Here is a 14,804-nt window from a genome sequence, read left to right on the forward strand (position 1 = left end):
CAGTAGTGTGCCATTTCCTTCTCTAATCCATGTTACAGATGAGGAACCTGAGATTAAATGATTAGCTTGGGGTCACACAGCTTTAAGGTTTCTAAAGCCAGATTTGAATTCATGAAGATGAATCCTTCTGACTCCAAGTGCAGGGTTCTATTCATCGTGCTACCTAAACTGTCCCAGCACTCATGAGTATATGCTGACAAATAATTAAAACATGAAAAATAACCAATCACTCCAATTATATTTTTCCGGGAGGTAAGAAAGACTAAGAATTTAAGTATGCAAGAAAAAACTTAACTATTAGAGAATAATTTTTGTTGGGTGTTTTTGTTCACATAGAGGTGGGATGAAATGGATCACACTCTCACAGAGTTAGGGCCAAAAGGGAACTTGGACAACTCATCTGGAGCAGTTTCCTCATTTTATAGAAATAATTTGTCCAAGGTTAAGTGGTGGAATCTGGATTTGAACTTAGGTCCTGATTCCAAATATAATGTTGTGAGCATTGAAGCATCTTTTCAGGACCTTACGATTTTACTGCTCACTATGTGTGTGTGCAATATCAGGAAAAGGAATGACCAAATTAAGACAGGAACACAAGGGTAATAATTTGGTGCTTCTGGATTTTCTCCCATTGTCTCTTTGCTGTGCATGGCCCTGTGATCCTCCCGTTCCTTTTCTCCCTCACTATCCTGTTTTTAAGGGAGGCAACCAGAAGCATGTAGTAAGAGCTCTGGGTAGTTTTCCAGCAACTTTATATTTAAAAAGAGAGACACAGGCACACACAAAACTTGTAATGGCAATAATAAGGCAGAATGTCGTTACTAATTACTTTTATCAATGAGCTTCAACAGCTGACATTTATTATGGGCATTGAGGAAACAATGTAGACTAAGATTTTAAAGAGAGGATTAAATGAAAGATTTAAGGATCAGTTAGCCAGAGGCATGGGATTTCAGTATCTCTAAATGCTAATGAATTTGACAATGCACTTAGTGAACTTCTGGAGAAATAAAGAAACTAGTGTCTGGATAGAGAACTTTGAAACAGCTAGGAAAAGGCATCTGGAACCTGGAGTTGAATCAGAGCAGAACCATTATTAAGATGTTCAATCATTGGAACCTATGGAAATATTGGGGTCTTCTGAACTGTATTCCAGTTGTGATGCTTTTAATTAACATCTGACTTGAATCCTATCTCTGGTCCTGTGTGATCTTGAAAAAGTCAATTCACTTTTATAGTCAATACCCATAAAGTCAAGAGGAATTCTGTTAAAAGATAAAGAAATATGAGTTCATGTAAGAATGAGGTTGAAATTTTGGGCTAATAATCAAGACCAAGTGCCATAAAGGGAAAACAAACCAAACTTTTTTTTCATCTTTCCTCTTATCGACAAGATAAAAAAAATCCTTTGTGTAGAATTGCTGAGGCTCTGGTGCATTAGAAAATTATATAATCCTAAACAGAATGATAAAATAGGGACTGCCTCTCTACAAGAAGTTATAGGAAAGTATTGATGATGGATAGAAAATCCTGGGATAGGAGGGATCTGATTTTGTAACGCCGGAGAAACTGAGGCAAGATAGTGATTTGAGAGTTTTTAATATTTTATTTGAGAGGGAGAGATTTACTGGGACCAAATGGATATATGGTTTGGTCCCAGGGCTGAATGAAACTATCATCTCCAAGAATCTAGCCACAAATGTGGGATACAAAGATGCTTTTATAGGGTAAGAAGAACGAAGACATAATGGGGGAAGACACCAGGGATAGGGATGACCTAATGGTGTAATGCCGGAGAAACTGAGAAAGATAGAGATTAGAGAGTATTTAATAATTTATTTAAAGGGAGAGATTAACTGGGACTAAATGGATCCATGGTTTGGTCCCAGGACTGAATAAGACTATCGTCTCCAAGAATCCAGCCACCAATGTGAGTTCTCAAAGACATATATACACCTGGCTCAGATGCAGAGGGTAGACTGAGGCAGGGGTGGAGTCAGGGTACTGAGAGCGGGAAGGGACTCTGATAGGGTGGGGTGAGCCTCCGGAGAGGGGGATGACATAATCAGGGGAAGGCACCCCGGACTTGGGGAGAGGTATCTGATGTTTGGATAGCTTGGGATGGGGAGAGACATTCTGGTATTATAAATAAGATATTTTATCCTTATCAAATATTCTAATAAAGACGGAGGGGAAGTTTTACAGAACTGAGAAACAGAGAAACCGAAGCAGGACTGAGTCAGGATAATTAGGGAAACTGAGTCAGGACAATAAAAGAGAACAGTGGCATAACAATGGGGGGAGACATCTAGGAGGGAGATGACATAATGGAGGGAGGTACCAGAGATGGGGAGAGACTCCTGATATTTTAATGATGTCTATCAAACATTCTAATGATTAAGAGGGAAAGGTTATAGCCTGAGGCAGAGTAACTGAGGTAGGACAATTAGGGAAAATGGGTCAGGACATTAAAAGGGAACTGGGACACAACAATTTGATACTGAACTCTTCTATTTGTATGACAGACACAGTGTGATAGGTAGTTCGTCAATATGGCAGTGGTGCAGGTGATTCTCTGGTTATCTTGCTTATAATGCATTATAATTTTTATAATTATCATTATTAATGCAATCCACATATATTCACATAATTAATATTATTCACAAATTAACATGATTTATAAGTAATATAGCAAATATAACATTTATAAAACAAAAACTTTATATAGTTGCTATATATTGTATATTTTAAATTTAATATTTATCATACATTATGATAATTCCCAGTATAAAATTTGGGATATGGACTGATATAGTAAGTTTTGGAGATTTAATTCAGCAACAATATATAGAATTGTAAATTTAGAGCTAGAAGGAACTTTAGAGCTTATCTAATCCACCTTAACTTCTCAGTTTCTTTATCTATAAAATGAAAAGGTTGAATTACATAGTCTCCCAGGTCCATTCCACCTTTAAATGTACAAAAAATGAATGAAGTACTTATTATGTATCAATGACTGTGCTAATGCTGGCAAAAATGAGAAGATAGAGATGGTTCTTTCTCTCAAAGACCTTACATTTTAATGGGGAAAACCATGTGGGGAGGGAGGAGGAGAAAATGGTGACCTAGGACCTTGAATCTATAAAATTATTACAAGGATAATGAGTGAGGATGTGGGGAAATACATTGACACACACATCCAGGGGCAGTTATAGAATTTGATTAGTATGACTAAGGTTTGTAAGGAAATAGTGAATCAGGAGCGATAGTCATAATCAGCACAGTGAGATACCAGAGCATTTTAGAGATTAAAGGGTTAAACTTAAAATCAAAGGGATTTCTACTTTCACCGTTCTAAGGAGTAAAGGGAAACATTGACTGGGACTTGCCTTAAATCTTTAAGTTCCTCTTATTTCAATTCCATAAACACCAATTATACACCTGATTCTTTTCTAGGTGATGACAAAATGTTCCTGTCTTCTAAGAATTTACAGGAGGGAAATAACTTCTAGAGAATTCTTACTAGAGGAATAAAGAAATTAGCCCAGGAAATTTCAGCTGCCATTACATAAGTCTGCTTGTTCAAACAATCTCCTTCTTGGTTACTTACTATCCTATAATCAACTATTGGACATCTCCAACTAGTTTGTAAGATCAACTAGAAGAGACCTCAGAAGCTATATAGTCCTACCTGCTTATTCTACAGATGAAAAACTGAGAATCAGGAATATTAAGTGATATCAAATGAACATCTTAAACTCAAAACACATCCCAAACAGAACTCATTATTTTTCTCTTCAAACTCTCCCCTTTCAAGAGCCTCATCATTCTTCCACTTACCTAGGTATGTAACTTTTGGAGGCACTTTACAATTATTTACAATTACAATTATACAAACATTTGACCCTCAAAATAACCCTGGAATGCAGTTGCTTAATTATCTAGATTTTATAAATGAGAAAACAAATAAACAGATGCAAAATTGATGAGGGGAGCCCTGAAACACACACTCTCTCTCTCTCTGTCTCTCTCTCTTTCTCTGTCCCGATTTTGCGGGGAAAGCTTGGGAACTCCCTCAGAGAAGCTCTCCCCTGAAAGACCCATCCCAAGGAATTAAGATAAAGTGTTTTCATTCTGTGTTATCTTGGTGGGAATGAAGAGGGGACAAACAGTTTCATCCTTGTTACCTGGAGTAGGTCTCTCCCTGAGGCAGAGTTGAAGGAGATTTTCTCCTTTAAGGATTTTTAGAGTTTCGGGGTCCCCTCTTCAGGACTAGTTGAGTCCAGGACCACTCTCTTAGCTCAAATTTAAGTAATCTCATTTGGCTGGAGATCTAGATTTCTACTGACCCCTATTGAGCTGAAAATTGGCTCAAAACCACTCCCAGTAGTAAGTGGTCTCATCTGGCCCATTGAGGGAATCTCATTCCGTTGAAACTTCTGCCTCAGATTTCCTTATTTTCCCCCATTAGAATGCAAAGCTCACTGGTTGATTTTTTTTTTTCCACCAAGCACTAACACAGTGCCCACAATGGGCATTTAAATGCTTTTGATTGTTGCATCAGAGACATATTTATATTAATAAACAAGAGAGGAGCTATGATCCTTATAAGTATATATTGTATATATTTAGAAAAATACTACAAAAACTTCATGATGTGACCATCAGGGCAAGGAAAACATACAAAACATACAATCCCTTGAACTTTTGCATTCCCTCTGATTTACTATTTGATCAAATTGGAAATCCTGCCTCAAACATGCTGTCATGGGTTCCTGGCTTCCACACTTGTTTAAGATTATATGCTGACATCATGCCAAAATATATATTTCAAAATATAAGCTCACAAGCAGTCCTTCACTTTAGGGTCCAAGGACACTTAGATTTATTGATCCTTATTCCTTGGGTCAGCATCCTGTCTTTTTTTTTGACATGCTTAAATGGTCCCTGCAAAACTACAAACAACAGTCCCTCCTTACACCTCTCCTCATTTCAGTCTTGCTTTGTCTCATTCTTTTGTAACCTTGCTTTTGAGTGGGGATAGATTTGTGGCAGCATAGTCACTGTCACCCATAAAGGCCACCCTCATCTCTCCCCCAGATTTATCACTGGTTTCATGAGTGAGATTTCCCAAAGGATCACAAAAGGCTCGGAACGTTCAGAACAGTATGTCCTCATCAGATGAACTAAGGGCATTAGTGATTAGGGCAGATTTCAGGAGAGTTTCTTAAAGAAGCCAGGGGGATAGCTTCTCCTTACAAAGGTGTATTGGCCCATGGGATATCAGTAAAGCACTGAAGTAAACAAGTTCTGTTTTTCTACAAGTCCCATGTATAATGAAGTTATACACGATATTTATTCATACTAGACTTTGCACATGACAGTGGGTGGTGCATTCAGTTTTTTGAGGGCATTTCAGGTTACCTACTGAAACACTCTGTACCTTTGCTTGGTATTTGTTTCAAATGCATAGTAGCTACCTCTCATCATGCAGGGAACAGGATCTACAAGTAGGAACTGATGCCATATTACAACATTTGGAATGACTGAGAGAGGACCAAAGGACTAATCTTGCATCTACTATATCTCCTTTCTAGACTGAATATCCCTTCCATGGCCCTAAAAGGATCAATACAAAAGACCACTAATTAACATTCATTATTTAAAGTTTGTCTTATGATGAAAGGTATTGAGTTTCTGGGTAATATATCCAGTATTTCCTATTTTTCTGCCTGAAACTTGAGTTCCTAAAGATCTTACACAGCACCAGGAATGTCAAATGAGAAAATATTTGTAAAACCCTTAGCACAATTCCTGGCACATAGCAGGTGCTATATAAATGCTTGCTTCCTTCCCTTCCTTTCCTTCAGCATTGATTTCTAGGATAGAACTAAACTATGGTACTAGACCAGTGTCTCCCAATTCAAATTCAAACATTTATTGAATTGCCTGCTACATGCAAAGCACTGGACTTAGGAGCTGAGAATAGAAAGAGAAAATGAAAAATAGGTCCTACCCTTGAGAAACTTCTATTCTGCTGGAAAGAAATAACCTTCAGATAGGTAAATGCAACCTAGATACAAAATAAATACAAGTGAGTTTTAGTTGGAGGGGAAGATACCACCAATAAGTGAATGGTAGACTAGGACTTTTATAAGGAAGTCTTACTTAAACTGAGCATTGAAAGGACCTAGGGATTCTAAGAGGAAGAGTTAAAGAAATAGTTCATTTGTGCATGTGTGTGTGTGTGTGTGTGTGTGTGTGTGAGAGAGAGAGAGAGAGAAAGAGAGAGAGAGAGAGACTATGTAAGACTTCTGTGAGGAAGAGTGGAAAAGTAAAGGAAGTAAGAAGAGTGGAAAAGTAAAAAGTGGCCAGAACAAAATAATATCACCTACTTCTCAGGGTTTTGTGAGGATCAAATGATATTATAAACCTTCTAACCTTCTGTCAACATAAATCACACAAAATTCAGGGGAGATAGAATTGCCACAAGGACAACAGTAGGGACACCTGGCTCCTGGGAGCCTTGAGAAGTGTGCCTTGGACTTAGAACTGCCCTTTTCCCTGGTTCTTTCATTTATTGTAGATCTTTATGACTTTTTGTTGCCTATTCATCTGCTCTGCTGCTGGCCTTGTTCAGAAATCAGGTTCTCAGATTCCCAGGTCCTTACCCTGATCAGAAATACCTGGCCACCTACACCTTATCACTGACAGTTATGCAATTCCCTGTCTCCCCTGGATACCTGTCTGCAGTTATTTTTCACATCCAATCTATAACCAAGAGAAAATGTCACATTTGCACTTCAGGGAAAACAGAGAACTACTCAAAAATTTCTTCTTTTTTTTTTTTTCCAGTGAAAAGTTCTACAACCTAGTGAACAACTGAATAGATCTTTTTCATCTTTTCACCATTAGCTTTCACCTTAGGGACTATCTCTTCATATTCAGTGCTTGGAAATATGGGAATTTAAAGACATTCTAATTTAGTACATGGAGCATACTTCGTACATGACCCCCTAAAAAGCTAATTCTGATGTGAAGCATTATGTTGGGTTAGCCATTCATTTAAAATAATGATGAACTTCAAACAATGTTTTTCTTTTGTACAATGATCTCAGGACACATTTAAAGTAAGAGGCTTTTAATCAAAGTAGCATGCTAAAATAAATGATTTAGACTAAATAATACATATACTAAAATAAATAATAAATGATAAAAAGATTGCCCATGTATACAAAGCTATATATATTCTTGCATGGTTTCCATACTAACTGTGAAGGAGGGAATAGGAAGAGAATACATGTGATCAAAACACATATAAGACCAGGCATCCCAAGTCTGTGCTAATGATGTTTGGTGATGTGTCTTTAAGTAAACTGATGTTTCAGCAGAGCTAAGGTCTTCTGTTACTACGGTCTCTGTCATATCATTTTCTGCTAAATGTCTATTAGAAACAACACCAAAGCAAGTCAGAATACTTCTTGCTGCTTGAATCTTAAGCAAAGGATCTGCCATTATTATGTAGGAATCCCAGAATGGAGTGGTTTAGATAAATGTACAATCTGTTCTTCTGCTGAAGATTCCAGTGTCTCCCAGTAAATGAAATGTTTCAGATTGCTAAGAATTTGCCCCCATTCTTACACTTCCTAAATACCTCTTGGTCTTGAAATCTGTTTGAACCTGATGGCTATGAAATACTCGATATAGTAGTAAAAATGAAGGTTAAGTAATTTCCTAAAACTCAACATATCTAAAACCATATTAATTTTCTTTCCTCTTAAACATTCTCTTACCTCTAACTTTCTTTGATACCAGAGAGGCAACACCATTCTCTCACCTTGCAATCTAGTTGTCATCTTCAACTCTTCACAGTCTATGTCCAATCTGTTGTCAAGGTCTTTTGATGTAATATTCTCCCTTTTCTCTTCTGACACTGTCACCATTTTAGTGAAGTCCCTCATCACCTCAGGCCTGAATTATTGCAATAGGGCTGCTGGTGGGCCTGTCTGCTTCAATCTCTAATCTATCCACCATACAGCCACTGAAGTGATTTTCCTAAAGCACATGTTTTACCACCTTCCTACTCTTCCTTTACACCTCTTCCTACTAAATAAACTCCAGTGACTTCCCATCACATTCTGCATCAAATACAAAACAAAATATTGCCATTTTCTTCTCTAGATCATTTTGCATATGAGTAAACTGAGGCAAACAGGATCAAGTAACTTGCTCAGGATTACACAGCTAGAAAGTGCTCAGGCCATATTTGAACTCAGGAAGAGTAGGTAGTCAAGAGTAGGTAGACAATCTGATGCTCTATCCTGCACTGCACTATTTAGATGCTCATAAACTACTTTATCAGCTCTTAAATTTATATCTCCATGAGGTTTTAGCAACATGTTAGAAATAATTTTCCATAGTCCCATAGAAACTATTACTAAATCAATTCTAAGGATGTGCTTATTGCTAGATCCCAGTAATACTATACATTAATTTTTGAAGGGTGGGTGGTTGTGGTTGCCTTCCCTAAAATGCCCATTGGACTTGGAACTAAGAAGAGTTCAGAGTAAGATTGAAGAATGGCAGCATGGTAAACCTTACAAGAAAATAGAGGTAGTGAGATCTTTCCATTTTTAACTTGGGTGCCCCAAATTCTACCACCAGGCACTTATTTCTTTGTGGTAAACATTGCTCTTTCCACTCAGCATTCTTTAAAAATGTAACCCTCCCTGAGAGGAGTGATAGATCACACTAATTCATGCTAAGGAATGAGGGGAAGTATCTGAAAAGTCACCCTGGAGAAGCAATATGATAGCATTGGGTTTCTGGTAGGAGGATGGGGAGGATGGGAAGGACATAAAAATGAAGGAATTGAAGTACAGAAAGGGGAGGTAGGTGGTGGCAGCATCAAGGACAGGCTGTCTATTTCATTATTTCATTATATTGCACAGGTTTGGTCTTCCATCCATTCTGGATATTAATGGACTGAATATCTTCAGATGAGTGAACTTAACCTTTCCTTTGTCTCAGTTACCTCAGCAGTAAGATAGGGATAATGAATTTGTCTCTCTGAGAATTTAGGAAAATTAATGAGCCACCTGGAATGTTTTTTTGTTCCTCTGAAGAAAGATCCAAACATTATCTTCATCTCTTTGATATTAATTTAAGGGAGAGAGATTTGATAACTATCATTCCTTACTACTAAAAACAAAATCTTTGAATCAAGGGCCCTTTTCCCATTATAGAATCTAAGATGAACAGATCAAATCTAACATCCCACATGATATAAGTCCTGATGGAAAATACGCTTTGTCCCAATTCTGTTGCTACTTTTGTGCAGTGCTAAAAGGTTTTGTAATTTGAAACATTTTATCTTATCAGACAAATAACTGCTGATTAATGTCAAGTGGGTGTTCACAAAACACTACTTAGCACCGAGGCAGAAAGTTTCTTTGTTGTAAAGACTCCTTTATTTTTTGGGATAGCATTTCCCTCTCTCCTTGTCTCTTTTTTTTTCAGACAAATAATTGTTTGTTCTTCATTTTTTCATTTTTTTCCCCCCCAGAGACAATTGGGATTAAGTGACTTGCCTAGGGTTATACAGCCAGGAAGTGTTAAGTGTCTGTGGTCTGATATGAATTCAGGGCTCCTGATTTCAGAAGGACTGGTGCTCCATCCACTGCACCACCTAGCTGCTCCTTGTCCTTTATTTTCAAAGAAGACTAATATTATCATGAAGTGATATCTTGAGTGAATTGAATATAAAGTGAGGCATTTGTGCAAAATCATCAACCTCACTATCTTTTCCAGGGTCATTGAAGTCCAGGGGTAGACCAAAGTCAAGATGTTTGTCATTCTCCAGGAATGTAGGCCAAAAAGTTATTTTGAAAAGATCTGAATGAATTTAAATGATGGGTTACCTAAATTCAGCTGCTTGTGCTTAGGTATAATTCCTATATATTTGTTTGTAAAACTAAATTTGCATGGAAACAAAAGGATTACATTTCTGAATAGAGAATGGAAGTGTTTCTTGTATGGTGGAAAGAGCATTGGGAGGAACTGGTTTTAAATACTGCCTAAGATGCTTGCTGTCTAGCTGATGGTGAACAAGTCATTTATTCTCTCTGGATTTGTTTCTTCATAGCAGACTAAATAGTCTCTGAAATTCCTTCTAGTTAAATGCATTTTCTGATGCACTGAAGGGCTCTGAGGATGGAGAAGTTCCCCCAAACCCTGGAAAGATAGATTCCTTATGTGATACTGGAGAAATTATTTCAGCTGTGACTTCTTTTGTCCTATAAACTTTAGAATGGATCTATATAAGATTGAGAAAGTCCCATCCCCAACCTTCCAGAAGACCCCTAAATAAGAATGAGAATCTCAATATTAAAGAGGAGAGTATTTCCTTCAGGATCACCCTACCCTTCCCCCCATCGTCTGCCCTTGGCAACTCATTCTTCCTAAAACTTCAAAGAGGTATTATGAAGATTAATAATCTTTGTAGAACTATTTAAGGGATTTGTCTAGAAGAAAATCTTTATATAAATTAAAAGTATTATGTTTCAAGCATCCATTAAGAGCTAATTTGCAAAGGGGTTGATAGTTCCATAAATATACATGAAATCTGACTCGTGTGTGTAAGGGTGGGCTTTTTTAATCTTTGGAGGACATAGTTCAGAAGGTACTGGTGGGACTAAACTAATCTCTGTCTATGTTCAAATTATTGTTCCTAATAAAATGTTCCTAAATAGTTTTATTTATTAAGATGGACATTTATTGTGAATTATAAGCATACCAGTTCTGGTTGTTAAATCTATTAGTTAATTTATCTCTGTTCATAGGATGGCTTTGCATGATAGTAAACCCAAATCTGAGAGCTATTAATTCAAAATAAATTGTAAAACTATGGCTAAACAAGGTACACACTCTGATACAATTTTTTTTTTTTTTTTTTTTTGGAGATAACAGTATAAATGACAAATTAAACATAGCCTTGTTGCTATACACAGTGCTTTTAAAAGGCACTCACTAGCTATTCAACCACAGCTACACTACAGTTGTTTATCAGGTTTATGAAGAGTTGTTTTTATTGTTGTTTTAAAGCTAACTTTTCTGCCAAATGTGTAATTAATAAAGGCCCTTCACCATAGTACCTGGGTGTTTAGAACAAGCTCTTTGAGAAAAGACTAATTTTTGGAAATTAACAAATACAGAACTTATATACACTGATGTAAGTGGTCAGCTGATGGTAACAGTAGACATAGTAGATAAAATAATACATAGTGCATTATCTTCAAAAATTTCCATCCTGTGAAATCCTGTGAATCCCCCTAGTGGATTTCTCGAAAGTCTCACATTCCATAATGTCCTGCTCTCTTGTTCCCCTCCTTTCTCTAATCCTAAATGGTCCCACTCTGACAATATTGGGGAGGGCAGGAACTCTGAAGAAGTATACTTGAAACAAGAATACTTACGACAAGGTGTTAACTCAGTGTGATTGATAATATAATGGTTCTCTAGTTCACATATATACTTAGTAAGATAATGTAATGGTTCTCTAATTCACACATACTCAGTATGCTGTAATGATGGAATTGTAATAGAGTATTTAAGGGCTGAGACAACTGGGGATAGGATCAGCCAGTCAGAGTGAACAGATTGTGAAGGAGACAATAAAGACTTTAGAGTCTATTTCTGACCATCCTCATGGTGACTATCCTGCTGAGACCAAGGTCTGGAGGACCTTCAGAAAGCTAGCCCGGACATTACATAATATTATGGAAAAGGATGACATTAAGTTAGGAATTAAAAACTGAATAGGAAATCAATAGGTAAAGAGAGGGCGTAGGGCTTTTGAGACATGGGAAATAGTGAGATTATTCACAGCTATAGAGTTAAGAAAGCACTGATAATTTTAATAGAGTGGTCTAATTCACCTGGAACAAAGGAGATTTGGGAAGGAGAGAATGAATGAATGAAATAAAGAAAAAAAAGCATTTATTAAGTGTTTAACATGTGTCAGGTATTGAGTTGTATTGAGCATGCAAATATGAAGATAAAGCAGTCCTTGATTTTAAGCTCTTATATTATAATAAAGTAAAAACGCAAATAGGGGAATGATGACCAGGAAAGAGTATGTCTAGGAAGGCACAGAGATGCTAAATTCATTCATAGGGCAACCGACTAACATGCCCTTTCCATGAACAATGGTGATATGGCAGTATTACTCTGATTACTGAGCCCAGAGCAAGAGGTAAAAAAGGAGAGACTGGAGAGAGGACCAGCATGAAAGGAGGGTAGGCGACAAGCTGATTGGGACCAATAGCTGGAGAAAATGTGAATTTTGGACTAGGGAGGGGCATACCAGATATTGTGGGTTTACTGAGCCTGAACTTAATGTGGGAGACCTTGCCCTGAAGTTTGAATTTTAATTGACAGGTAATAGAAAACTGTTGAGGATTTTTGAATATTGGAATAACATGATGAGATTTATTTCAGTTCAATTCAACAAGGAATTACTATGCATCTGCCATGTGTAGATCTATGTGAAACCCAGAATCCTTTCAAAAGTAATCCTAAAGTAGAGGTTTACTTTGGGTCAGCATTTATTAAAATCCATATTTCACAAGCCTTCATCTGATATTTTTCTTTCACCAGATCAAGCCAAAAGGGAGACATGAATAAATAAATGCTTGCTATGTGCCAAGCACTGTGCTAAGCACTTCACAGCTATAATTTCATTTAATTAAACAAAATAGCAAAGCAAATAACAAGGAAAAAATAGTTCCAAACATATAGAGCAGGGGATACATTTTCTTACCTACCTTACCAGCAGGAGAAAGAATAAGCCTCTCACACAACAAACTCTTCTAAGTCTGTATCCCAAATGGAATTTCTGTCTGTAAAAAGATGCCACTTGCAGCTCTTTTAGGGAGATGTTCATTTCATCTCCTGATCTCTGGATGTCATTGCCTGAGCATTTGTCTTTGCTTACCTATAAGCTGCTGTTGTTACTAGCTGATTGTTGACTGGGCTACTACTGGCACCTACTGTTCTTCCATTTACTTGCAGCTGGTAGGAAGGTACAGATTTTTTGTATGTTTGGTTTATAAGCCCCCACCTTCTTTTAGCTCTTTTGTGATTCAGACTTAGAACAGGACCCAGTCAACATAGCCAAAAAGTCATATGTATCTTTTGTCCTCTTTTTCATTCCCAAAACAGCAATTCTCTGAGCCCAATATGCTATTGAGGGATTATATACTCTTTCAGCTTTCATCATGAGTTACTGAGTTAAGGTCATATAAATTATCCATAGAGCTTTTCACTAGCAAGGCTAATGAAAGGGTGGGGTAGAGCAAGTGACATTTGTCCTGCATTTTTTCCTTAAGATATACTCAAGTTTTTCTCTTTACATGTGCCTAAGAAGGATTAATTTGGCAATAATAGAAACTTTAGATTGTAGTAGGGAGAAATAGAAGATAGAAAGAATTATTCAAAATCTATTTGATAGTCCTGATGGGTAGTAATATAGGCCTATGGTAGAGTGGGTGACAATAAAAATAAAAAGGAAAGAAATGTTGCTGTTGATAGGATTTGGTAGCTAATGCAATATATATTGTTGAATTAATTTAGTAATACTATAATAATCTCTTGCTCTGTGCAAGTCACTGTGTTTGGCACTAGGGTAAAGAAATAAAGTTGCAGGTCTTTGCAATTTAGCAACATATAGTCTACTAGGGAGTTAAGATATCTTTGTAAAGAAATACAATATAAAAAATCAGATTAAGACAGAAAACAGATGCAAAATACTCTGGGAAAATGTTAAGGAAGAGAATTAACTTTCATTTGGAGTTGTGGGAAGAGTGGTAGTATCAGAGAAGGCTCCATGGCAAAAGTACTTGAGTTTGGAGGAAGAGGAAGTTTTTGAACAGGAAAATGAATAGTTTGACCAATTAATTAGAAGATTGTTTTGGGAGCTGTTTAAAGGATAAATTATCAAGGGGATAGACTGGAAAGAGACAGACCAGTTAGGATGTCATTATAATAGTCCTGAAGAGAGGTGATAAGAATATGAATTACATTAGTGATGAAATGTGCAGAGAGGAAGAAATAGGTAGAAAAGATATTGTGGGAATATAATGAGATCTTGGCAATTGATTGAATTTTCATGAGAGGTGAAAAATATGGAAGAGTTAAAGATTACTCAGAGATTTTTGAATTTAGTAAAAGCTTAAGTATCATAAAAAGAAACAGAGAAGTTGCAAAAAAAAGAGTGGGGTTTTGGAAATAATATAAGTCATTTTTTGACATGTTGAATTTGTCAGAGTAGTATCTAAGCAAAAATGTCCAAGAGATATCAGAAATATGGAACTAAAATTCAGAGATTAAAATTGCTGCAGAGGTCTGATTATCATCTACATATTGTTTATAATTAAAGCCATGTTAAAAGAGGTCAGTAAAGGAGAGAAAACAGAGATAAGAGGGATGAGAACAGAACTTCGGGGTAATACACATTCAAGAAGTAGAAGAGGGTCAGTTAAATGATATAGTAGATAGAGTACCAATCCTGAAGTCAGGAGGATAATTCAGTAACTAGATTGCAGGAGGTTTAAGAGAGAATGATTGATGGAACAACTATGTGGTGCAGTGGATAAAATATCAAGCCTGGAATCAACAAGACTTGTGTCCTAATACAGAACTCAATCTCCACAAAGTCACTTAACCCTGTTTGCCTCAGTTTCCTCATCTGTAAAATGATCCAGAGAAGGAAATGGCAAATCACTTTAATAACTTTGCTAAGAAAA

The 14,804-nt window shown here is 36.7% G+C and overlaps 1 long non-coding RNA gene across 2 annotated transcripts in view; it reads right to left on the reverse strand.

Moving 5' to 3' along the window:
- Positions 1-13,018, reverse strand: part of LOC105749373 — a 128,520-nt gene extending 115,502 nt beyond the window's left edge. For both annotated transcript variants that reach the window (XR_001120506.1, XR_001120505.1), the window contains exon 1: positions 12,825-13,018. This is a non-coding gene — a long non-coding RNA (uncharacterized LOC105749373). The remainder of the gene's footprint in view (positions 1-12,824) is intronic.
- Positions 13,019-14,804: the final 1,786 nt, after the last annotated feature.

This window comes from Sarcophilus harrisii, chromosome 1 (genome assembly GCF_902635505.1).
Source record: "Sarcophilus harrisii chromosome 1, mSarHar1.11, whole genome shotgun sequence".
In the NCBI taxonomy this organism is placed as follows: domain Eukaryota; kingdom Metazoa; phylum Chordata; class Mammalia; order Dasyuromorphia; family Dasyuridae; genus Sarcophilus; species Sarcophilus harrisii.